The sequence below is a fragment of the Lontra canadensis genome, unplaced genomic scaffold (genome assembly GCF_010015895.1).
Source record: "Lontra canadensis isolate GAN:19392208 unplaced genomic scaffold, GSC_riverotter_1.0 scaffold14, whole genome shotgun sequence".
Taxonomy (NCBI): domain Eukaryota; kingdom Metazoa; phylum Chordata; class Mammalia; order Carnivora; family Mustelidae; genus Lontra; species Lontra canadensis.
The window spans coordinates 11,769,045-11,795,399 of NW_022631008.1; the positions used below are offsets into that span (position 1 = coordinate 11,769,045).

The window sequence follows — 26,355 nt, forward strand, 5'->3', positions numbered from 1 at the left end:
AACGTAGGGTACTAATAAGACTAGTCTGCTCAGTCTTGTTATTGTAATTTTTATGTCTGAAATCATCTTACTAAATATATTAAGCAAAAAAATTTTGTGCATGACAACTTTACTGAAAGGCACAGGAGGACATTTTCAACACAAACTTCCTTGAGCTAAACTACCAAGATACATTAAGAGAAAAAAAAATCAAAGCCGAATAAAAGCTTATGAGAGACAGAGTAAATCCTTTAGGATGATTAGTTCAGTGAAATGTTAAAAGAATATTTTGTGTGCATGTCAGGTCTCTTGCTATTCTCAAACTAGTAATTTGGATTCACTTCATTATAGCCACTGAAGTATCTTCACAGAGTCTGGGAAGAGGAGTGAAGAGCCAGAGAGAAAGAGCAATAACACTTAAAGGATGGAGTTGCTCTCATAACTCAGCTCTAGATAACTCAAACAAGCACCTTGCAAATGACAATGCAGGGCTAAGCTCCTCTCAGTGTGAATGAAAATGCATAAAACACAGGAGCCCTCCAGGAGCTCCCTGGATGAACCTCAAAATGAATATTCCAAAGATGTAACTCATTTCTCTTTGTTTCAAGAGCTGATCCCTCCATTGTAATTCAAGGATACTTTTCAAACTGATAATATTTGACACTTTGGCTGACTTTTAGGTAATAAAAGTTGTCATATTTTGCTAAAAGTATATGGATTTTTACATATTGAGGGCTTGGTTAATGGAAAACTGTTTAACGCTCTACCTATTTAGTATAATTTTCCAATGGCAGTATCATAAAGTATGTTTTTTCTTGAATGACCTGAAAGCTCTGGCTCTTTTCAAGGAAAATTTTATATTCAAAGAAATATTTTAATGATAATAGATAGATTTTAGTTGTTTGTAAGCAAAAAAAAAAAAAAAGAAGGGGGCTTGCTGTACAGGTTCTGGATTTTGACAGACATGGACGTAGGACTAAATTCTAGATCCATATCTTAGTAATTGTGTGATGGTTGCAAATAAATTACCTTCTCCATGCTTCCATTTCCTGATCTTTAGAATGGAAATCATATTATTCCTAACCTTGTAAGTTTGTGTGGATATAAATATAATAACAACAACCCATTATTAAATGGTATTTTACTGCGCATCAAACACTAAGCCAATTGCATTTTGTGATTTAATTTAATCTTCATAGCAAATACTTGAGAATACAGACTACATTTTCATATGTGGTAGCTGTCTCTCCCATGGCCAAATACTCCCAAAGTCTGACTTCTAGTTCAAAACATTCTTCTTAACTCCAGACCTATATATTTCTACACTGTCCCATCTGGCCAGCTGCCAAGCACATCTATAACTGTATAAGCCGGACTATACTAATCATCTTTAATCCTGTCCTATTCTTTTGCTTACCCTGTTTTCCCTGATAAATGACAATACCATCCAAACAGTGCTCAAGCCAAAACTCTACAAGTTATTCAGTCACTCCATAGTACATTGACTGATTATCCCAAACCCATCCATTAACCCCTTGCAACCATCCTAAGCATCTGACACTTCAACCATTCTTACAGGCTCATAACTGGCCTTCCTGGTAAGGAGACTTGTCTCCCTCCCACCCATCTTGACGTCCATTACTTATATTGGAGCCAAGGTGCTATTTTAGATACTCACATGTGATTATGTTGCCCTATTACACAATACCCTTAATTTTCCTTTAGATAAAGATGAAAATGTTTAACATGACCTATAAGGTCCTGCTGCATCAAGGACTTACTGGCTTCTGCAGTTTTATTGTATTTCGTTTGGCATTCATTGTCTATGCTGCAATCATGCCAGTCATGTTTCATTTCCTCCAATGTATCTTCCCCTATATTTTCTCAAGACCTTTGTTCATACTTTGCCACTGTCTGCAATACTTTCCTTTCTTGTCATGGCTGAGCTAATCGACAACTCTCAGGTTAGGAAGTAGGTTAGTCTTCACCCTATATATGCATAGGACTTTGTATTTTTTGATTTCTCATCACATTTGAAAATACCATAATTGTCCATATCATCTGCTAGATTGTAAGCTCCATGATGACAGGAAACATGTCGTCTCCTCACTGGAATTCCAGCACAAAACATTGTTCATTGATCATCGTGGGTATGCAGTACTCTCTGTTGAATTAATTGAAAGTCTAAGTAGGCATTTATAATCTGTTTCCTTTACCTTTTAGATAAAGGAATTGGTTTTGAGCTAGAGGGAAATAGATATCATCTGAGAGAGAGAGAGAGAGAGATTGAGGGAGCAGGGGAGACAGAGATAGTTGCATGGAAGAAAATAATGAGAGATAAAATTCATGAAAGCTCAGGGCATGGGCAGCACTGCCTTAAGATCAATGTGCAGAGGGGACAGAGAAGGTTTTGTCTCATTTCAACCTGTCACCTTCCCTCTACAATGCTGAACAGCCTTATCTCAGCAAGGGCTTTGATACTATTATTTCTAGCTTCCGTTTACTAAACACTTCCTATGTGTTTACACATATTACCTCATTTTATCCTAACAAGCCCATGAGGTAGACTCTTCTATTTTCCTCATTTTATATATGCTGTGGTAGAGACAAGAAGGTCTTAAGTAACCCACCCAATGTGGTAGAAGAACAGAGATTCAAGCCCAGGAAATCTGACTCCAGAGTGTCTACACTTAAAAACTATGTCGTCTGCCATTGGAATGCCTCACCAGTGCAGCAGTCAGTGAGCACTGGTTGGTAGTATATTCATGAGAAAAATGGCTTGGGTAATCCTGATGATGAGAACTGAGAGGAAATTCAAAGCAAGACTGCCAGCAGGTGAGTGATATGTGACAGATATTTTGATCTCATTCTGAACAAGCCTTTCTCATACTTTTCTGGTGTATTCAAAGCAAGACTTTCTGGCTCATTTTTGAAAGAATGGTCTTATGTGTTTGTGTGTGTGTGTGTATCAGTTGTTAAAGATAAAATTCACCAAAAATCTGTAAACTATAGAATTTAGGTGACTTTTCTATGAGTTGTCAGTTAACTGCACATGAAGGGAATGAATCCTCAGCCACTCGGCTCCTGAAAGTAGATATCTGTATCAGTCTTCTAGGACTGCCATAACAAAATACCACAGCCTGGGTGGTTTAAACAATATAAATTAATTTTCTTACAGTTCTACAGGCTAAAAGTCCAAGATCAGGGTGTCAACGTGTATAGTTTCTACATAGGCTTCTCTTTTTGGCTTGCAGATGGCCACCTCTCATGTATCTTCATATGTTCTTTCCTCTGTGCATGTGAATCTCTTAACACCATCTCTTCTTATAAGGACACCAGTCATATTGGATTAGGACTCAACCATATGACTCCATATTACCTCTTTAAAGGCTTTATCTTTAAATACAATCCCATTCTGTAGTCTTGGAGGTTAGGATTTCAATATATGAATTTGGAGAAGGGGGTACAAAACTTAGCCCATAATACCATCCTTTCTGTGAATGTAAAAAACTCTATTGAGGTCTAAGGAAATGATTAATTGGAACGTGTCAGTCTCATCCTGTAAAATCTTTAAAGAATAAAGGCAAAAACGAGTAGTATTTTGTTTCTTTGTTTTTCAACCATAGTAAAGGTGGAGACAGGAGCATCCATAGTAGCTGTTTTCTGGACTACCTTCTGGTAGCCTCACTTTTTGAAGCAACTGAGATAGTCAATATAAGAATTTTAGATGTCATGAAAATTTCTTAGGACTAATAAAGATTTGGTATTATAGAATCTACAGTAGAAATATGCATCTGAAAGTATCATAAAAAGTATTGCTCTTTATGGTAAGAATCAACAAGATTGAGTCTCTCATATTTGTAAAAAAGTCATTTTCCAACTCTTCCTTTGTCACAGATGTCCATTTTTGGGGAAAAAAGACTAAGTCTGTTCATAAATGGGTAGTCATGTACTTTAGTGAAGATTAAACCCTTCATAATCCAGGAATGGAAATACACTTAATATGTACTAACCATGGAAATTGTTCTTCCTCCTAGCTAATTAATGGTTTAGAAAAGGCAACCATTTCTTATGAATGAGACATGAAGGAATATATGCTGGGTGGAACCACTAGACATTTCAGAAATTTCTTTATTCTGAAAATGAGAAAACAAGTAGAGATAGTCTTCTTTCATGACTCCACATCTAGTTATGCTGAGAAGGTGACATCTGCAACAGCAGTCATTCTGCAAATATGAGGGAACTGGTGAAAAACCAGGTGTACTGGGTTGAACAATATCTTCCTCCCTGCAAATTCATGTCCATCCAGAACCTGTGAATGTGAACTTATTTGAACACAAAGTCTTTGCAGATATAATCAGGTTAAGATGAGGTCATATCTGTTGACAGCAGGATCTAATCCAATGATTGCTGTCATTATAAGAAGAGGGAAATGCAGACATAGGAGATACACAGGGACAATACCATGTAATGGATATAGGAGAAACTGGAGTTGCAAACCAAGGAACATCAAGGACCTCTGGCAAAAATGTAAGGAGAGGCAGGGAAAGTTTCTTCCCTAGAGGGATCATTGCCCTTTGACACTTTGATTTCAAACTTTCAGCCTCCAAAACAGTGAGAGGATAAACTCCCATATTTTTAAGCCACCTAGGCTGTGGTACATTGTTACAGTAGCCCTTGAAAAGTAGAGCACAAGGCAGCCCTCATAATGTTAGGGTGAGCAGCGAAAACAAAATGGGTCCTTGATGATGCTAGTGAGCCCAAGGTGAAACCACACTACTTCTGGTCTTCTTGTTATTAAATGATATATTTTTTTCTTCCTGTTTTAGGCAATTCTGGTTGTTGTTTTTGTTTTTGTTCTTGCTGTTACTTATTTTTGAGACATCTCAAAGTATATGTGATATTTGGGGTGTTGCAAATATTTGGGGAAGAACAAACTTGGAATAGCCCCGAACTCCCTGTGCTAGCCAAACAGGTGGAGGCTCCAAGTGTAGAGATTTAGGGGATTAATGTAAATGTGACCTCATGTGTTCTCACAGTCTGGTGAAGCTTTGCACTTATCACTTACATTCTGTTACTTACTGTTACTCCACTGCTACCCTAGACTGGTGTGGCCTGGGGAAACACTAGTGATATTTGCTTGGTGGCCACGCAACATAGAAGTAAATTCCACTTGCCTCATATCAAGATCCTAGTCTGAGTTTTGATTAAAGATAAAGAGATGCAAAAATACTCAAATCACATGCATGAAAACAAAATGTCTGCTTCTTCAGATAGTTCTATTTTTGTGTCTATAATTCTGTTCACCAACTGCATGTGTAACCTTTCTTTAAATTTGCAAAATAATTCAGAAGTTTTCATGCTGCCAATTGCTAATCAAACCTTCTTCATCAACATCCACACCCTCTTCCCATTTGTCATCTTATTCATACATTGCAAACAGTGCCTCATGCAGCTCCCTTTTCTCTTTGCCTCAGGAAAACAGGCTACAGATCCAAGGGGAAGCTTATTAGCAGCTAAAAGCTAATTTTTAATGCTATCTAATCAGGTTGCTGACTCATTTAAATTACGAACTTTAAGAAAAAAATTCCTCATTTAATGATTCAAATATTAGTGTGCCTTGTCACACAGTGCCTGTAATATTGCTTGCTTCCTCTTGAGGAGTTCAAGTCTTAATCCTTTCTGAGAAGAAATTGGTAAACCTGTTTCTTTCTCAGTACATATGGTGAAAACCTATGAGATCTGTTTGATTTATATAAGTGTATTTGGCTGCTATTTTATATTTATCCAAACTATATTATAAAGTACAAGTAAGACTCAGCTCCAAGAATAAGATTTTTTTTAATATAAAGACTGGACATGTTAGTGAATATGGCACATGCAGACTTTCCAGTTATGACTGGCTTACTAAATTGATTTCATTCATTCTATATCATGTTATTTGCCTTCATTATTGATTTATCCTGTAAGCTAATGAATGAAAACGCAGGTGCTTGACATTTTCATATATTTTAAATATGTTTTTAAAGCTGCAACATTGTAAAAATCTTTTTATAATGTTCGTTTTTTTCCTAACTGGATGTGTTTTCATTTTTTAAGAAGAAGAAAAACCTGTGGCAACAGTTAGGCATCTCTCTGCTTTCTGTTGGCACTATCAAGAAACTGATTTGAAATGGAATCAGTAACTAAAGGACATTATCCATTCTAACATGAATTGGACATACATGTAAGTCATACAAATTTACATACAGTAATATCATGTGGCATGAAGTCTATGACTTTGCTCAGTTAGAGGAAATTATTTCAGGAGCTACTCATGGATATCAGTGAAGCATCCAACAACGTTTGTAAAATAAACATCTGACACCTACAAAGGAAGTTTTGCTCCTTTAGAATTTTCAAATATTCCAAGTTATCTCTAGAATGGTTCAGTTGGTATATTCTTAACATATGAGCTATACAATTATTATTAGAGGAGACTTAAAACAACCTGCTACCTGAAAACGGCACATTCGAACGGAAGATGATCATCTGGCCCCTGACAGAGGACTACAGAAAGAAATATCTTACTGATCCCAATTTTCAGTTTTAAGGTCCTTCCACTGAGACTAATTTCTCTTCTGCAGCATAAAAAAAAAAAAAAACCCAAACCCCCAAAATATTATACCATCTTCCTTCCCACATGATATTCTTTCAAATATTTGAAAACTGCTGTGTCTTCATACACACATTTCAAGGCCAAAATAATCTCAGCATCTTCATCCACCTGTCCTCTTCTTCACACTCTTTAACAGTGGTGTTTGGTATTAAATACAACATTCTGGCTTGCTATGACGCACCTGGGATACAGGATTATTATACCCCATAGACTGTGTATGAAGACATAAAGAGATGCTTTTGAAGGGGAAAAAAAATCTGATTTTAAAAGAGAATAACCCCTTCTTCCCTTTCTTCTCTCCCCTATCTTTTTATTTTCCCTCTTCCTTCCTGAATAATTCTGTCTACAATAATTTATGTTGTACTGTCAAGATAGGTTTTTTTTGTTTGTTTTTTTTTTTTTTCCCCAGGCGCCTGGGTGGCTCAGGTGGTTAAGCAACTGCCTTCGGCTTGGGTCGTGATCCTGGAGTCCCAGGATCAAGTTCTGCATCCGGCTCCCAGCTCCCCGGGGAGTCTGCTTCTCCCTCTGACCTTCTCCACTCTCATGATCTTTCTCTATCTCTCTCTCAAATACATAAATAAAGAAAATCTTTAAAAAAATAGTTTTTTTTTTTTTCACCCAGAAGAGAACTGCAGAGCAGTGTGAGTTGTTGGATCTCTGTATGTACAAGAGGACAGTAGAGGCTGTCCACACTGGGGTGGGTGTTTCTCTGAAGGAAACAGAAGATAGCATTGTAGATTTCTCTCCCTTTATTTAAATCTCCTTTTATTTCTTTCAGCAATGTTTCATACTTTTCTTTGTCCTGCTTTTATTTCTTTTGTTAACTTTTCCCTTAAATTTTATTTCTTAGGCTGTTTTGAATAGAATTATTTTTATAACTTCACTTTTGGATTGTTCATTTTTAGTATATTGAAATACAACTATATATATTTTGATCTTGTATTCTGCAACCTTACTAAACTCATTTTTTAGTTCTAATGGTGTGTGCATGTATGTATATATTCCTTGGGTTTTTCTGTATATAGGATTATGTCATCTGTTATTACAGTTTTACTTTTTCCTTTCTAATTTCTGTATGGTGTTCAGTTAGAAAAAATTTTTTGCCTTATTGCACTGGCTAGAACTTACAAAACATCATTGAACAGAAGTGGTGAGAACAGACGTTCTTGCTTTATTTTTAATCATAAAGAGTAAGCATTCAATATTTCAAAACTAAGATGATGATAGCTGTGGGTTTTTCACAAATGTGTTTTATCAGTTCCTTTGTAGTTCTGGTTCTAGTTTTTTGAGGGTTATTATAATAAATGAATATTGAATTCTGTCATTTTTGTTTGTTTTATTTGTTGAGATGGCCATGTGATTTTTTGGTCTTTATTCTATTAAACATCTTTTTTTTTTAAAGATTTGTATTTATTTATTTGACAGAGAGAGAGAGACACAGTGAGAGAGAGAACACAGGCAGGAGAAGTAGGAAAGGGAGATACAGGCTCCCCACTGAGCAGGGAGCCCCATGCAGGGCTTGATCCGGGGACCTTGGGATCATGACCTGAGCAGAAGGCATCTATTTAACGACTGAGCTACCCAGGCGCTCTGGTCTTTATTCTATTAATGTGATGTGATAGACTGAATAATGGCCCCCAAAATATGTCCAGATGCCCACACCTTATTCCTAGAACCTGTGAATATATGTTATCTTAAGTAGCAATAGAAAACTAATGCTGATCTTGGTACTTGGAAATGATGTACTGCTTTAGCAAATACCTAAAAATGTGGTAGTAGCTTTTGGAACTGGACAGTAGGCAAAGCCTGAAAGAATTATGAAGAATACATTAGAAAAATTCTAGATTGCCTTGAATAAGCTGGGTGTTAAAGGTGCCATCAGTGAGAACTCAGAAGGAAGGGAGGAACATCGTAGAATAAAATCCGTTTTCTTAGAGAATAGATTATTGGCAGAAATATAAGTATTAAAGGAGCTTCAGATGAGGGCTCAACAGGAAATCAAGAACATGCTTTTGGAAACTGGAGACAAGGAATCCTTGTTATATAATGTCAAGAAGCTTAGCTGAATTATGCTTTACAAGCTATACGAAACCTAGAATTTGTAAACAATGAACTTCAATATTTAGCTGAGATTTTCAAGCAGAGTGTTGAAGGTGTGGACTGTTTTCTCCTTGCTGTTTATAATAAGCCACAGATGATTGTTTCTAGCCCCTGAAACTAAAGCTTGCATGATTGGATTTTAATTTTATTGGGCAGGTGATTCCTTTTGTCCTTTCATTTTCTTCATTTTTGAATGGGAATATCTATAATTGTTTCTTATACCTGTTCCAGCACCGTGTTTGGGGAGTAGTTAACTTATGTTCTAGTTTTACAGCTGCACAGATGGAGAGGAATTTTGCCTCGGGATGGATTACCCCTAGAGCTTTACTAATTTCAATAATTTAGATGATAAAATTTGGTACTTGTGAGCAGATAAGTCTAGGTGAGATTTGAGACTTGAATTAATATTATATTGAAGACCTTAGGATATGGTGAATATATTTTTTGTGGAATGGCTCCCTTTGGGACCAGAAGGAGCACCATGGTAGGCTGATTAATAACCCTCAAAGTTATCATCCCCAGGCCCTGTGAAAATGTTACCTTACATAGCAATAGAAAATCAAGACATGATATATTATGTTAACATATATTTGGATGTTGAATTACCTTTCCACCCCTTAATTAGATAATTCTTATTTGGTCATGAAGTTTAATGCTTTTAAATATATATATATATATATATATAGCCTGATTTGTTTTACTAATATTTTGATAAGGATTTACAATTAATTTTTAAACACAGTGGTACTTTATTTTTGTATATGTTAAAATTTACCTTTTGTGTGCCTTTTCTAGACAATTGGAACTCTCACACTACAACTTGTTTCAGGGTAAGTTATTAAATATAATATTACAATATTAACCTTCATTGTGTGAATAATATGCAATATATTTCTATAGTTAAATTATTTTTTTTTAGTTCTACTTTAATCTTAAATACATTCATATTTTTATCTAAGTTAGGTACTTTTGAAAAATTTTACTTCCATTTTTAACCATCTATGTTATTCATTTGGAACTGAGTATATCCTTGAAGTATCATAACCTATAAGATGAATTATATTAATTCAATTGTGTTAAATATCAAATATATTTAAATGTTCATTATTTTATCACTAATTTACAGAAATATGATTTTATACATTCTTCACAGTCCCATTAGGAATAGCTCTTTGAAAAATAAGAAAGGATATCACTGGTCAAACTGGGCTACTTCTCCAAAGTAGCTGGAGTCTCCAAGAAAATGAAGATAACTCAAACTCTATTTCTTTTTCCAAGTGGCTCTAAGACTATTTTACTCAGAATTTGCCTTTTCTTGGGCACCTGGGTGGCTCAGTGGGTTAAGCCGCTGCCTCCAGCTCAGGTCATGATCTCAGGGTCCTGGGATCTAGTCCCGCATCGGGCTCTCTGCTCATCAGGGAGTTTGCTTCCCTCTCTCTCTGCCTGCCTCTCTGTCTACTTGTGATCTCTCTCTGTTAAATAAATAAATAAAATCTTAAAAAAAAAAAAAAAGAATTTGCCTTTTCTTAATTTTGTTCTCCTTCCAGTGTGCTTTGATTTTTCATCATCTGGCTGTCTTCTCAGGTTCAATGATCCCAGCAAACTTTTTCTTCATTCCTATGGGTACATAATTGATTCTGTGCTTTGCCTATGTTTAATTCCTCTTATGTTTACAGCTTCTCATTTCATGTGCAAACACTCACTGACAACTCTGGATTCATGGCTTCTGAACATACTACTTAAAGGGCAGTTAGATCCACCTGGAACTTTAGTCTCTAGGACTTTCAATTTGACCACTCCCTCTAACTCCAGCTCGTACTACCACCACCAACCTCTAAGTTCTTGGGGTCTTTATAATATTGCTCTTTTCATATCATAGATATTATTTAAGGATCATTTTAGCTGTGTTTTATTATTATTGTTTCTTAAAATTCAAGGAATTCTTGATTATATCACTGAAATATATCCGAAGAATGCCTCATCTCTTTCAATCAAATGTCATCATTATTAAAATACAGATGTCCATGTCATCATTATTAAAATCCAAATGTTATTTGCTCAATACAAACAATTCAATATCATTATGTATTAAGTCACTATGCTAGGCATTGGAATATATAGGTAATTAAGCCTGGTCTGAACTCCCAAGCCATTCATGGTCTATTACAGGAGAGATGATGATAAACTAATAGTTCCTATTGATGACAAGAAAAAAGATAGTAATGTTTTTAAAAACGGTGATTGTTTTAAAAGTTTGATAACATTTACCAAGCAAATGTTCATAAACCATAATGTAGGAGAATACGGAAATTTTTCATGTTAATCATGTGTAGACTGGGGATTTTAGAAAAGTGTAATGACATGTCCAAAAGCTCATGCATGGCAGAGGCTTAGTTTGGGTTCCTCAGAAGTAAAACCTTAGATACTGTCTTGAATACACAGAATTTATTTGGGGGAGTGAACCTAGTAAATAGGACTGAGGGGAAGAGCACAGTAAGAAAGGAAAAGAATTAAAAACAATACAAGCTTTCATTCTGAGTTTTGCCCCAAGCAACAAAGTCTCAGTCTGTCAGTGCCCCTGAAAATAAAGGGAAGGCGTGCATGTTGTTCCCCTAAAAGTCAGGATAATAGACTATTTATCCAACACTTCTGCCCACTACTGGTTGAGGATTCCCCCCAAGGGTAGTTCAAGAAGACAGAGCTTGTGGAGAACTGTCCAGCACGGCAGGTCTGAATTCAGTGGCAGACAGAGCTGTGACACAGGCAGCAGAAGCCCAGAGGTATGTTTTAACTGGGGACTTGAAAGTTACTTCATACAGATAAGCATGGGATGTGTGCCTGTATGTGTATGTATAGCTGGGTGTAGAGGACTGCAGGATGTGAGTGGCAGGGCAGAGGACTGAAAAAGCAGGTGGGAATAAGATGATTAGTGACTGAAGGGGCCAAAATATGAAATTTGAACTCTCCCTGGTATAAGCACTGGCGAACAGATGAAAATTTGTGAGTAGAAGTAACATGGTGGTTTTTGTGTTTGAGAAGCATTCCTCTGAAAACAAGTTAGTTAATGACTTGAAAAGGAGCAAGATGGGAAGACGAAACTAGCAGAAGATGAAAAGAAGTGGCTCCTTTGGGGGATGAAGTAGTAATGTTGATACTGGAGATTAGGGACTGTTTAATGGAGAAGTATAAGTCATGGACCAGAAACTTGTATTTAATTAGATACGGAAAGTAAAGGGAAAGAGAGAAAAGAATAGTGACTCATATCTTTGCAGATGAACACGTGAGATGGTGATCCTTGCAATTATAACTAGGGATGAAGTTCACATATTCAGCTGGCTAAGGATACCAGGAGGCATATGGAGCTTGAGCAATAAAAAAAAGGTCTGGGTTGGGTTATGGATTTGGTGTTTTCTATAACTAAGTAGCAGGGGACTCTGCTGTTGTGCATGTGATCATCCACAAAGAATACACATGAAACAAAGAGATAGAAGCTGAGGACTCTGGGTTACACCACTATCTAAGGAGTGGGTAGAAGAGAAACCACAAATGATCGTATAATGAGTGAGTGGGAAAAGTTAAACCAGGAGAGACCGTAGTCACAAAACCTAAGAAAGACTAAAATGTAAAAGAGAATATATTAAATTGCTTTAAACTGCAGGCATTTTAATAGTGCTAGCAGTGGTCAATCGTGTTATGTATCTCTTACTTGAATGTACTTACTTCTCATATGAGAATGAGAAGTGGAAATTAGATTTTGCAGTTAAGCTATTAGTAGTGATCTTTATAAGAACAATTTCTGTACACTGGTAAGAAAAGTCGGCTCACAACGAGTTAAGGAGAGAATGGAAGGAAAAGCAAAATAACCAGGCTAAGGATGGAAAGAAGTGAAATTAACAAACAGAAGGGATGAGGTAAGAATAAATTGGGCTTTTTTTTTTAATATGAGAGAATATGAGAGAAACGTGAACATCTTTACATGCTTAGGAGGAAGGACCAGCTCATATAGGAGAAAGAGAAATAAATAATGGAGCAAGACATAAGGTGAGAGCAATGCTGAAAGCGTGATAGGTTAGTGGTAGATATAAAAAGAGATACATCTTTCTTTTAAACAAAAAGAAAAAGAAAGAAACAGGAAACATAGTTAAGCTTAGGTGTTTTAAATTATGACATGTTAATAGTGCAGCTATTTACAATTTTAATGGCAGCAAAATTAGATGAAACAGATTTTGGCTCTGCTAAGACACTGGTTATTAGGGAGAACTTCCCCCTTATAGAATTTGTTAATGAATTGGGAGCACTTCTCTAGGAGATCTTTAAGGACAGCAGAGATAGCCATCAATCAGGAATGATTTAGGTGAAGGCTGGTGATGAGGCCCCTGTTGATACCTCCCAGCACTATTCATCCCATTAGTAGACTATATCAGATAAAACTTATTTTGGAAGTGGCAGTTCTTAGCTCGGTTGTAGGTAAATGGTACACAGTAAGTAGTTAATAAATAGCTATTAACTTAATGACATAACATCCTCTACATTTTAAGAAGAAAGATATATCAGTAGTTTAATTAATTATTATCTTTGGACCAGAAAATACTCGCACCACTGGGATTCTAATTAGGAAAATTATTAATAGAAAGCATCTTAGCCACAAGATTTGCTTAATTTGTATTTATGAGATCTATTTTACACATTTTTGTAGTAACGTGCTTCTGTGATTTTAGTTCCTGTGTTTGAACACAAAAAAAGTCCCTGTTTTTAAACAATCAAAGAAAAGGCACTGCATCTCAAGACCTGTTTTTAGAAGTGCAATATCTAGGGCATCATTGGGTCAGTTTCTAATATTGCTTGAAGTCTCTATGGAGTTGATCCAGAGATGGCTATCTCATTTGTTCACAATAGGGCTCACACTGTCTCTTAGGTGGGGTCCCTTAAGAAGTAGGAGATCTGAAGAAAAATTGCCCAGTCTACAGTCAAAAGGCAATTGTTTTCTCAACTGAGAATTATTCACTTGCTTTGACCCACCTTATGGGTTTCCTCATCACTCTGCAGCTCTAAATGCAACAGGGAAAACTGCTGCAGAACGTGGTGGTCTGGCTGTTTTCTACTGAAATTAAACTATTCTTTTCACATCATGAGAACAAATCTGCATTTGAAGTAGGAGAATCAGATTCACGGTTAGGTTGTCTAACCTTTGATACTATGAAAACATAACTTGCAGTTTTTACTTCTATAATAGATTTTTGGCATTTCTATACCATTTTGACTGATATATTCTCCTTTGACATTAGCATTTTATTTCAAATTGTTCTCCTTTTAAATAAAACAATTATTTTAAACCGTTTCAAATTTTTAACTTATGTTGATGGCATATAATATAAAATAATACTTTCTACAGAAGCTATGATATAATGGTCTTAGACCTTTCTCTCTCTCTCTCTCTCTCTTTAGTATAAAGAGATCCCTTTAAGTATATATTGTGGAGAATTAATGCATCCTTATGAGTGGAAACAAATAACTTTCCTTCTTGCAAGCTTCAGAGAGAACAAGAATAATATGCACACATAAAATGTATTTCACCTAGACAGAACCATGTCTTGGCTAAGATGTCATTGTCCATTGAGTGCTGTTTATCCCATATAATTAGTTTTCAGTTGGTTTTTCCAAGTTCAGAAGCTCTTTAACTTTGGAATTATGAAAGACACACCAAGGACATATTGAGAGCATTAAGCCCACACTAAAAGGAAAATGATTTACAGTTTTTAAAGCAGTCTACTCGTATATAATTATCTACACCACAAATTATCCATGTTCTAATGTCGGATTGTGTCTTATAGGTAATTACTGTGCTAAAAGTTAGTTCCAAATCATCACAGTGTTGGTTTATTTGTTTTTATAATTTCAAATAATATTTTCAGTTACTTGTTCTTGTGGTGAAATATCAGGTAACTACTTCTTTAGGAAAATTCTAGTTGCTTTATGATACATCCGAAACCCCTTGTTTAGAAGAGGTAGGATATGGTCTCACAATTTTTTACAAAAAAGCATATCACACTTGTTTTTGCTTCTAAATCATACGCATAAGATCAGCACTGAGTAGCATAGACTATTAGCACTCCAAGTCCTCATCAGAGAATTTAATTTCCGGCTAGTAATTATTTTTTCCAGAATTTAGAAAAACCTTCTGACTCTAAATAACAGAAGTATTTACTTGGGTTCACAGGCCACAGATTAGTGTCCCATAGCCCAAATGAGCTTCTACATAACTGTTTTATTCATCTCATTGTGTCCAAAACTTATTTTTAAATTAGATAACAATATTTCAAAATCAAGAGTTTCATATAAAATCAGAATATTTGACATTTTTGGGACCTACATTGTTATAAGTTTACAACTTACGCGGGTTTAAGCAGTCCTCATTATACCTTTTTTTTCCCCCTAGGATTTTATTTATTTATTTATTTATTTATTTATTTGACAGAGAGAAAGACAGTGAGAGAGGAAACTCAAGCAGAAGAAGCAAGAGAGTGAGAAACAGGCCTCCCGCTGAGCAGGGAGCCCACTCACTGGATCCCAGGACTCTGGGAACATGACCTGAGCCAAAGGCAGACAATTAAAGACTAAGCCTTATAAGAACCCCCTCATTATACCTTCTTTATCCACTTACTACCTTTGTAATCACTTGAGTTTGCCCTGACTACAAGGACACAGTTTCAATTCTAAGTCCATTTATTAACTGTGTCAGCTTGAAAACCTGATATAACCACTATACCTCAGGTCTCTCATGTATTAAATGTGAATCACAATACCAGCTTTATAGAATCATTCCTGTTAAAGTGAGTTCTAGATATTTCAGAGTACAGACAATCCCTATGATTAATGTGGTAATACTGGGGAAACTGTAGCAAGCTCAGTTTCACTTCAGATTCCTTGGATCATGAATTTATGAGGTGATTCAGAATCGGGCTTATTTTTTGCAGGATCCAAAACCTGATTGGTCAGGATCTAGTGACAACTCATATTAATCAAATCTATGCTATTTTGTGGCATAAACTTTAATTGTTGAAGTCTTAGACTTTTGAGTCCTATGGCCAACATATCTTCCCTTTGGGAAATTTACATGCATTGTCAAATTCCAGCCAGGGGGCTGTTCATTCACAATCAGAAATACAACAGGTCAGGTTAGTATATACAGTATTTCAGTCCCCAGGCTGAGCAGTCATTCTCTTTCTCAGATGCTTCAGTGGGAAAACACAGCTCAATTAGAAGATTGCTTGGTGAATACGAAATCACAAAAACAGAATTAGTTACAAGATTTAAATAGTTGATAGGATTAGATGAAGCTGTACTGTTACAACTGGACAGGAAAAGCCTTTGGCCTATGTCACCCACTTCCTTGGGCTGTCCTTGGATGGATAGTGATTATATTTGACATTGAACTCTGCTTATTTTATTTTTCATGCTTAACCTACGTTCCTTCTGATTGATATTGATATTTTGTTGGACGTGTGAATTCATGCAATCACGATTCATTCAAGGCTTTCTCTTCTGAGAGAATCTTTGTCTTTCTAAGATAGATTGTCTATCCCTGTCCAGGTTGATTATGCCATGATCTTCCTGTTTAATTCTCCAAAGATAGCTTATTTGCAAATTCTTTGTAACCTTCTAGTTACAATTCAGACTGGCTTTTTTTCCTTTTAGCTCCTTATAAGGATTTGCTCTCCCAATTTCACTAATTATCTTTTTAACACATTTGTCTCTGTGTGTGGTTGGTATTCTGTGTGTATGTCCATGTGCCTTAGGATGCATGTTTAGTGGAATCTGCCATACATGTCTCTTAGTTTTTAAAGAAAACAATTTACCCTTTGTAACTTCCATTTTTTTTTTTTTTTCTAAATCTGCCATATGTGGTGATGACAAGAGGAAAGGGGAGTGGTGGTTGAAATAGTGGATGGGATTAAATAGTATGCTTATCAATATAGGAAAATAACTTAAAAAAGAATTTCTGAGATCCTTTCCATTTTAAGTTCCTCTGGTCTCATGATTAATCTTAATATTAAAGAAGTCATGATATTGATGGATAAATAGCAGTTTGTAACATTTTTTACCTAAAAGTTTCAAATACCTGCAAAAAAATCATATGTATTTGCTCTAAGTTATAAAATAAATAACATGCATTTCTTCAGATTTTATGGCAGATATAAAAAGACAAAAATAGTTACTACAAAGATGTGGTCTTCAATTTTACTTCAATGATTAATGCATTTATTTAAAAAGTACAGCTTATTTTTTCTATCCCTTTCCTATGTTCAAGATATCTGAGCAAAATACTGGATTTCCCTGGGTCTGCCAGTAGGACCTGTGATCAACTATGTTGACAACACAGGACAACACAGGAGCCAAAAATCTGTTTATTATCCTGGTGAAGGGGATCAAGGGATGACTGAGCAGACTTACTAGTGCTGGTGTGGGTGCCATGGTGAGGCCACAGTGAAGAAACGCAAACCAGAGCCCAGAAAGAAGGCACATCCAGCAGTGGTAATTCCACAATGAAAGAATACTGTAGAAAGATAGTGTGTTTATTTTGAAGATAACATGGGGGTCATGGTAAACAATAAAGGTAAAATGAAAGGTCCTGCTATTGCAGAACCAATTACAAAGAAGTGTGCAGATCTGTGGCCCAAGATTGCATCCAATGTTGGAAGGATTGCATGATTCTTTGGTGTATTTGTTAAAATAAGTAAATAAAGATAATTTGGGGGCACCTGGGTGGCTCAGTGGGTTAAACCTCTGCCTTCGGCTCGTGTCATGATCTCAGGATCCTGGGATTAAGCCCCACATCGGGCTCTCTGCTCAGTGGGGAGCCTGCTTCCCCCTCTCTCTCTGCCTGCCTCTCTGCCTACTTGTGATCTCTCTCTCTCTCTGTCTGTCAAATAAATAAATAAAATATTTTTAAAAATAAAGATGATTTTCTCCTCCTCCCCAAAATACAAAAATAAGAATAAATTTTTAAAAAGGGACAAAATTCATTGACTACATGAATATACTAACATGAAAATATCTTCATTTTCTGATCTGTAGATTTTAGGTCATTATTTGTGATGTTTTAACTTTATATTTTAAAGTGATAGGAGACCACTTTTATGTGTATTTTCCATAGTTTAATTATTCATATTTAAAAGTTCAAAATTATGTTCAAATATATTGTATTTTTATATTGAATAATGTTATAAAACTAGCATAACATATAACAAGTGCTCAGTCATTGTATGTATGCCACAATTATTTAAAAACCATAATATAGAATAATAGTAGATTATAAAAATTCAATTTGATCCTAATTTAATGAAAATAGTTGAGCTATTAATTATTTACTTTGTTTCGTAAAACTCAAAGTCTATTTATTATAGGTCAGGTATGCCTTAAAATCTCAAGAAATAAAATTGGGTCATATAAAAAGGAGAAACTTGTCTAAAGGCTAAGCAAAATCTTAGTGAAGAAAAAAAAAGGGAAGGGAACTAAGGTTATTGTACATAAACATTTTTCAGTCCTTTGTTTCCTGTGAACATAAGACAGTCAAGATTTAAAAGAGAAGGCACCTGGGTGGCTCAGTCAGTTAAGCAGCTGCTTTTGGCTTAGGTCATGATCCCAGGTTTCTGGGATCAAGCCCCACATTGTTGGACTCCCTGCTTGGCAAGGAGTCTCCACCTCCCTCTCCTTCTGACCCTCTTCCCAGCTTGTGTTCTCCCATGTTCTCTCTCTCTCTCAAATGAATACATTAAAAAATCTTTAAAAAAAGGGAGGGGATTTAAAGGAGAAAGAAACTAAGCTGGCAGTGAAGTCAATAAATATTAATTGCTAATAAACTGCCTAATTTAATTTTCAGAACACATGTAGTTTTAAGACAGTCATCAGTGAGAGGAAATACCTTTTTTGAGGGAGTTACTTTTTTGCCTGAATTTTGTAGTAATAGAAGAAAAAGAGTAGTCAGAATTAAATGAAATTTGTACTGTTCCCATGAGGCTTATTGTAGAATTTTTAATTTCAATATTATTGTTTTCTGTCAGTTCGTATGCAAAAGTAACCAGTAACTGAATAGCTGAATTCAGTAATTTACCCAGCAGAAAGAGAATTAAATGTAAAGCACAGTTAATGAGGATATCAAAGAAATACCTGCACTCCCATGTTCATTGCAGCATTAGTCACAATAGCAACATATGGAAACAACCTAATTGTCCATCAATGAATATATAAATGAATAAAGAAGTTGTGGTGTATAAAATGGAATATTACTCAGCTACAAGAAAGAAGGAAGTCTTGTCATTGTGACACCATGCACAGAACCTGGGGGCATTATGTTTAGTGAAATAAGCCAGACAGAGAAAGGCAAATACTGTGTGGTGTATTTACATGTGGAATCTAAATAAAAAGCTAAAATCATGGAAACAGAGTGTAGAAAAATGATGCCAGGGAATAGAGAGTTGGGAAGACAGGGAGCAGTTAATAAAAGGGTATAAACTTTTAGCTGTAAGATGAATAAGGTCGGAGGATCTAATGCATAGCATGGTAACTATAGTTGATAATATAGTGTTGCATAATGGAGATTTGCTGAGAGAGTAGAACATAAGTGTTCTTACACACTCAAAAAGAGATAAATATGTGAGGTGATAGATGTGTTTATATGTCTTAATTAACTAGATGAGAGAAATTCTTTCCCAATGTATACCCGTATCAAATTATCACTATGTACAATTAAAAGCCTTACAATTTATTTATCAATTATACCTCAATGAAGCTGGAGGTTAAAAAACAGTGAATGGGGGTTGTGGACTAGGCAAAAAAAAAAAAAGGTTCATTAAGTGGGTGGGGAGTTAGCATATGAAAGGAGAAACTGATGGCTATGTTAAGATGAAGTACTGAGATACCTATTCATAGAGAAATTCATAGAGAAATAAAGTAGAATGGGAGTTGCTAGGGCCGGAAGGAAAGAGGAATGGAGAGTTAGTATTTAATGAGTAAAGAGTTACAATTAAGAAAAGTTCTGCAGATGGATCGTGCTAATGGTTGCACAACAATGTGAATGTGCTTAATTCCACTAGATGGTACACTTAAAGATGGCTAAAATAGTGGGTTTTATTTCATGAATAGTTTATCACAATTTTAAAAAATACTATATAAAAATTCAAAAAAAGATGAGCTGTTAATCCAATAATTTATGATCCTATAATACATATTAATATCAAGTGGTAAGAATGGCATTTACTTCTGTAATTTTCCTCCTTAAAAAAAATAATAAAAATAACCCCTGCCTAATCATGAGAAAATATTAGAAACACACAAATGATGTGATATGCTTCAAAATAGCTGACCACTCCTTAAAATGGTCATGAAAAATAAGGTTGTCTGTGAAACCACTTCCACTGTCCTTCTACAGACCTTTCTGGGTCCGACCAGAAAGCAAAGACAAATCTCACTGCTCAATGAAAAGAATGCATTCCTTCCTCTAACTTCCCTTCAACTTAAGAGGAAGGGAGGGCACAAAGCTGGGGTGCAGGAGCTAACATTCTTGTTTCCTTCCAGATCTCCTATTTCCATCTGCACCGGTCTGAGAGGTAGGAAAATTTGATTCTGCTTAATAATCTCTTATATTCTGTGAAATTTTTTTGTTCTAATACCTAAAATAAGCCACGTGTGCTTAAAAGTCCAGAACTGCATGGTTTTTATATGTTTGTCTCGATTCTTTTCTCCTAAAATAACTTCTCTAAATGCCACGATTAACTCCGATATAGTAACCAGTTTGGAAGAAAATAACTGGAGGAAATAAAGCACCTTTGAACTAGAGGAAAACAGACTACAATAATCTCATCAATAGTTCTCTCTAGAATATATATGGTTTTCTCATTACCCACAAATAAAGTCCTCTTTTAATGCGATTTTCAAGACTTGCAATTTTTCCAAACTGATCTCTAATATATAGGATAAATATACAATAAAACCTTGTGTTTAAAACTGAGTTATCCTCACAATATTACACAGTATGTTTATTCCTTCCTCTCTACCTCTACCTTTGCCATTTCCACCACCTGAAGTCTCATCTTTGATCTTATCTCTCTCTCTAAATTACCTGCAGATTTTAATTTTCACTTTAGCTTTCTTTAACCATGCCAGCTCATAGTGTACACTGAATCTTCCTTAGTAACACATTTGAAAAGCTTTCTTTCATCCAGTAATTTGCCATATCTTTCCGAGGGACAACTTTTGTGGAATTATGTGGTGTTTGGAAAGTATGGAATTTTGTTATTATGGTGTTTGCCTGTAATACATTAACAAAGGTTTTTAGACTCTGAAAATTTGAGTGACCTGCATAAGATCACGAAAATGGTAGGCAGCCAAGATTAAGAGTGATCCACAAGTTACCCTCACTCATGAGTTTGAAGATTTTTCTTATATAGCATTCTGTTTTGTCTTTTAGTCCTTCAAATTTGGGGTAACTTTTGAAGACCGGATGTTAGGAAACTTTCCAAAGCCACACAGTCTTTCTCATTTTTCTCTCTCTCTCTCTCTCTCTCCTGCCCTCTCTCACGTGTTCTTGCTCTCACTCTTTCACTTTTTCACTCTTTTCCTCTTCTTTTTCTGTAATGATTTCTGTTGCTCTTGCATCTGTAGCTGCCTTTCTCAAATAATAAACTGGGATAGTAAGTTGTATTAATGTAAATCAAATGCCTATGCCATTAGACTTTCATATAGTCTGATATGACACAAGATGAACAAATTTGTTTCCAACCTATTTGTTCTCAATCCTACGTCAGAAAGTCAACTCAATACATTATTCTAGCTTTTTCAAGTCCAAAGAAGTTTTTGTCTACCAAATGGAGATCTCAAATGTTTATCATAAAAAATTTATTATTTTAACTCTTATAGTTCTATCTTACCAATTAAAAATCGTATTAGTTTGTAACATAAAGATGCATAGCAGTTAGTGTTTTGTGAACATGGGCATCAGAGTTTAAGGATAATGATCTGTATCTGTGTACCCTAGAAAATGTGTGATAGTTGTCATGTTTGTTAGTGCCTGCCCAGTGCAAGGTCTGGTATTTTAATTCCCAGCATTCTCAGTATCAACTATCCTAGGGTCATGAATAGAGTAGGAGCTGAATTACTGACAGTTGATGAAATATTGTATGACCCACATGTCAGAGATAGCTCTGCTCAGTAAATGACACAGCAAGTTATAGAATTCAATGATGTTACTTTCTCATTGATATATTTAGTACAATGAAATAACAATTTCTTATTCATACTGCAGCAATGATGTAAGTATGACTTATGTCACTACAATTTCTTGACCAATATTCTTTTTGTCTCCAAGCTTACTAATATGATCTTAATTTAGATAGGGGTAAAAAAGAAAAAGATGTTTTCCTCCCTACTTTGCCTCTAAGGGTAGCCATGTAACAAAGTTCTAGCCAATGAAATGTAGTCAGAAATTGAATTGCGGTTGAGGAAGTCATGAAAGCTTTTTGTTTTTCCTTTTTTTTTTCTTTTTTGAAATAAAGGGACAAACTCAGCTGGCATGAGCCTAATGACCTCCACCATTTCTTTCTGTAGTTTTGACTCTGATGTGAGGCAGCAGCTTGTGAGTGGGAGAAAGAAGGAGCTTGGTTAATTCCCATTTGCAACATGGACCAATCCTAAATGGCTTTCTTCCAGACTTCTGTGTTATATGAAAAAAACAAATTATTGAAGCTGGTTAATTGAGTTCTTTCATCTGCAGCCAAACATAATCCCAATTACTATACTCTTTTCAAATTGAATCTACTATATAGTAAGAAAAGCAAGGTACAGTGAGGACTTGATTTTTGGGGTACTAGTGATCGTAACTTATATGATAAAGTCCCCTACAGCTGTTGAATGCTGGAGAGCACCAAACTCCAAGGTCAAGCTCAAAGCCAATATTATACTCCAGTAAGTTTTCGATAATCTGTGATTACCAAGATCTTCCAAATCTGAAATCAGAAGGGAAATTTTCTCTGGAATCATGAAATATTGAAATAATAAAACATTATTTGTTTGGTATTTGGAAAAATGACCTATTTCAAGATTTGAAAAAATAAATTATCAGATAATTCACCAAGGAAAAATAAAATAAAATTAATTCTAAAAGCAAATAACAAGACAGATATATATATCCAAAATAATTTTAGTCTGTAGTTGCATTAACTTTATCTGTGATATGAGACCTTCTGAATTCTGAAGTCAGTTTTGGAAAAATAACATTTCACCTTTCTATTTTTGCAATAAATAGTTTTCCTTCAAGCTCAGCTATACATTTAAAACTTTTATTAACTAATTAACAATAAATAATCATTGAGAGTTTATTGTATGTAATAGACATCACCTTAGCTAGAATTTGTTTACACCAGCTTTTGAAAGCCTGTTCTCATCCCTTCTCAATTCTTGCCTCAGTGGCGATCACATTTTGAGCTTGAAATCTGCCATACTAGGAATGCTTACACTGAAGAAACTGGCTAATGCTGCAAATCAATCGTGTGTGTGTGTGTGTGTGTGTGTGTGTGTGTGTGTGTTGGAAATATGAAAGATCATATTTTGTAGAAAACAGATGATTTAGATGAAAAAGACACATTAAAAGTTCTGAGCCAAAGTACCACATGCATACCACTAAAAGGATTTAAACCTAAGACACCACTCTTATTTCTTCAACAAATATTGATTTAGCCTAATTCTCTGTCATGTACATGTTAGTTTCTATGACTATTACAAAAATATTCTGCATGTTCTTTTCATTCATTCATGAAAATTTTTAAAATGTCCACTACAAGGAGACATGCCTTGGTGCTCTTTAGAGTTTACATTCTAGTGGGCAAGGTCTTCAACTCAAGGTGTTTACAATATAGCAGGAGTTATTCCATCTTCTTACACACCACTGTAGTGCAAGGTAGTTTGTGATAGGGACTGAGGAAAGGAAAAGTCAATGGGTAATGTAATTCTGAGCAGGAGAGTGCACTTGTGAGTGATCTGGTAACCCTTACGATGCTTCACCAAAGTGGCACCATTTGTTTTGAATCTAGACATTTGGAGAAGAAATTCATAGATTAAAGTCAGTGTGGGTAAATAACTTCTTTACTATTTTGAACTTATTTCTGTTATTTCCTCATATTTTATTGTAATAATGTTTATGTGTCTTTTTTCCCATTATGTTTTGAGAACTCCTCATAAAGCAGAAGATGAATACTGACTGTTTTGTCTGCTGGCACAGAAACTGTCACAGTGCAAATCCTCAACAAATGCCTCTGGACTGAATTCAGATGGGAGAAATAAAAGGAAAATGCAAGCTGTGTTTAGGAAATGGTGAGCAATGTAATTTGGTTGAATGAAAGATTATGGGAAGTAAAGTGCATTAAGACAGATAAATAAGAAAATGAGGTGAAATCAGATCATGAATTTGTTACATAGACAGGAACTGACCTTTATTTTTAGTGGGCATTTAAAAAGTATTTAGGAGGAAAGAATCATCAAAGCATGCTCTAGAAGGATAATCTGGCAGCTGAGTTTGAATGTGGATTACCATGTAGAGAAGCAATAGTGGACATTTAGAAAATAATGAAATAACATAGGTCACAAATCAAAACAGACTGAACTACTGAGGGGCCAAAAGGAATGAAATGATAGAATACAGTGGACTTTGAGGTAGATAAAATGAGAATGTGTTGTCTTATTTCGTAGAAAACAGATGAGTTAGATGAAAAAGATACATTAAAAGTTCTGAGCCAAAGTGACTAGAAACATGAATCTATTGGAAAACCAAGGAGTTTCAAAAATTCTTTTATTTTTGTGTGTCTGTTTATATATTCAAGAGTGTGAGATTTTTGTACATATTGAGTTAGACTGTTAGATGGTTTATAAATATGTGTGATATTCATTAAGAAAAATAAATTATTCAGCATATATGTTTATTTGTGGAATAGTATAACATACTTAAAGTCTTATTTATAACATATTGAATTATCACTGAAAATATATACTATATACCAAATATAGTACCTAATTTATCTTTGTCCTTAATCAAAATTTCTATGTTCACCCAAGCCTACTTGAAAAAAAAAATTACCAAAATTTCTATGTTCAGCCAAACCAGTAAAGTTGAAATAAATTGCCTATATTCCATTAGCTCATAAAATACTGGTAAATTTTTCTAAGTCTACTTTGGGGTTGTTTAGTAGTTGTTACTCATTAATCTGAGAAAGAAGATGACATGCCTAATCAAATTTATATGCTATTTGCCAAAAGAGCATAACACAATTGATCTATTCCCAAAAGTTCCATTGAACTTATGTTTCACATATAGCATAATGACTTTAGTTTTTCCCCAGTTTTATTGAAGTATAATTGATTTACCTCATTATATAAGTGTATATAGTACATCGGTTTGACTCTAGATGCATGACCTAGAGTGCATCTTATGTTGTAAGTTCATATTGAATGAGATTGATGGTTCTTATTTAAATGACAATGGAACACAAAGTCAAGTTTTATTTACAACTAATTCACTTGCTTAACTTTACTGTAAATGGTTATATTGACCCTTTCTGTAAGTTACCCTTTATTGCCACTAGCTACTTACTAAAAGTGAGCTATTTTCATGTTCTTTGCTAAAATAAGGCCTAATATAGGGGCACCTGGGTGACTCAGGCCATTAAGACTCTGCCTGCAGCTCAGATCATGATCCTGGAGTCCTAGAATCCAGCCCCATGTTAGTCTCCCTGCTTGGTGGGGAGCCTGCTTCTCCCTCTGTCTGCTGCTCCCCTTGCTTGTACTCTCTGTCTCTCTCTGTCAATTAAAAAAAAAAAGTCTTTAAAATAAAATAAAATAAAATAAAATAAGCCCTATTACCATGTCTGAAAAACCATCTATGAATTCACTTTTCCCATTAGGTATATGACACAGAATAATATTTGAGTTTATCTCAGAAGAACATTCTTTTTAAAGACTTATTCATTTTAGAGAGAGAGAGAGCACACAAGGAGGGGGAGGGGCAGAGGGAAAGGGAGAGAATCCCAGGCAGACTCCCTGCTGAGCACCGAGCCTGAAGCAGGGCTTGATCTCACCACTGAGAGATTATGACCTGAGCTGAAATCAAGAGTTGGCTGCTTTATAAACTGAACCATCCAGGTGCCCCTCAGAAGAACATGTTTGAGGAAGAATTAGTTTTAAAAACTTTGAGTTGTTAAGAGGAGAAATTTCTGTTCAATACTTCCAATGTATAATTATGATGATGAATATATGAAAACAATAAAATGAAAACAATTTTTTGTGCAGGAAATACTAGCAAAGACCTCAGAGTTACAGGACTAAAACTGGTAAGTAGTATGATGTGAGATTTACTTTAATTTCCACCAATTTGTTGGGGCCCTAGATATGTTAATAAAGATGCAGATTAACTATTCTTGGGCCTCTCATGGATTAAAAAAAGGGGGGGCAACATACCAAAATTTCATCAGAGTTTCTCATCTATTTTGAATTCTTAAAATATTAATTTCAGGAAAGTCCAACTAAAGTATGTGAGAGTATGTATATGTGTTCATTGTTGCTAGGTATGTTTTTTG

General features: G+C 35.2%; 1 pseudogene; it reads left to right on the forward strand.

The window, feature by feature from the left end:
- Positions 1-2,753: 2,753 nt before the first annotated feature.
- Positions 2,754-17,446, forward strand: LOC116868029 (annotated as a pseudogene).
- Positions 17,447-26,355: the final 8,909 nt, after the last annotated feature.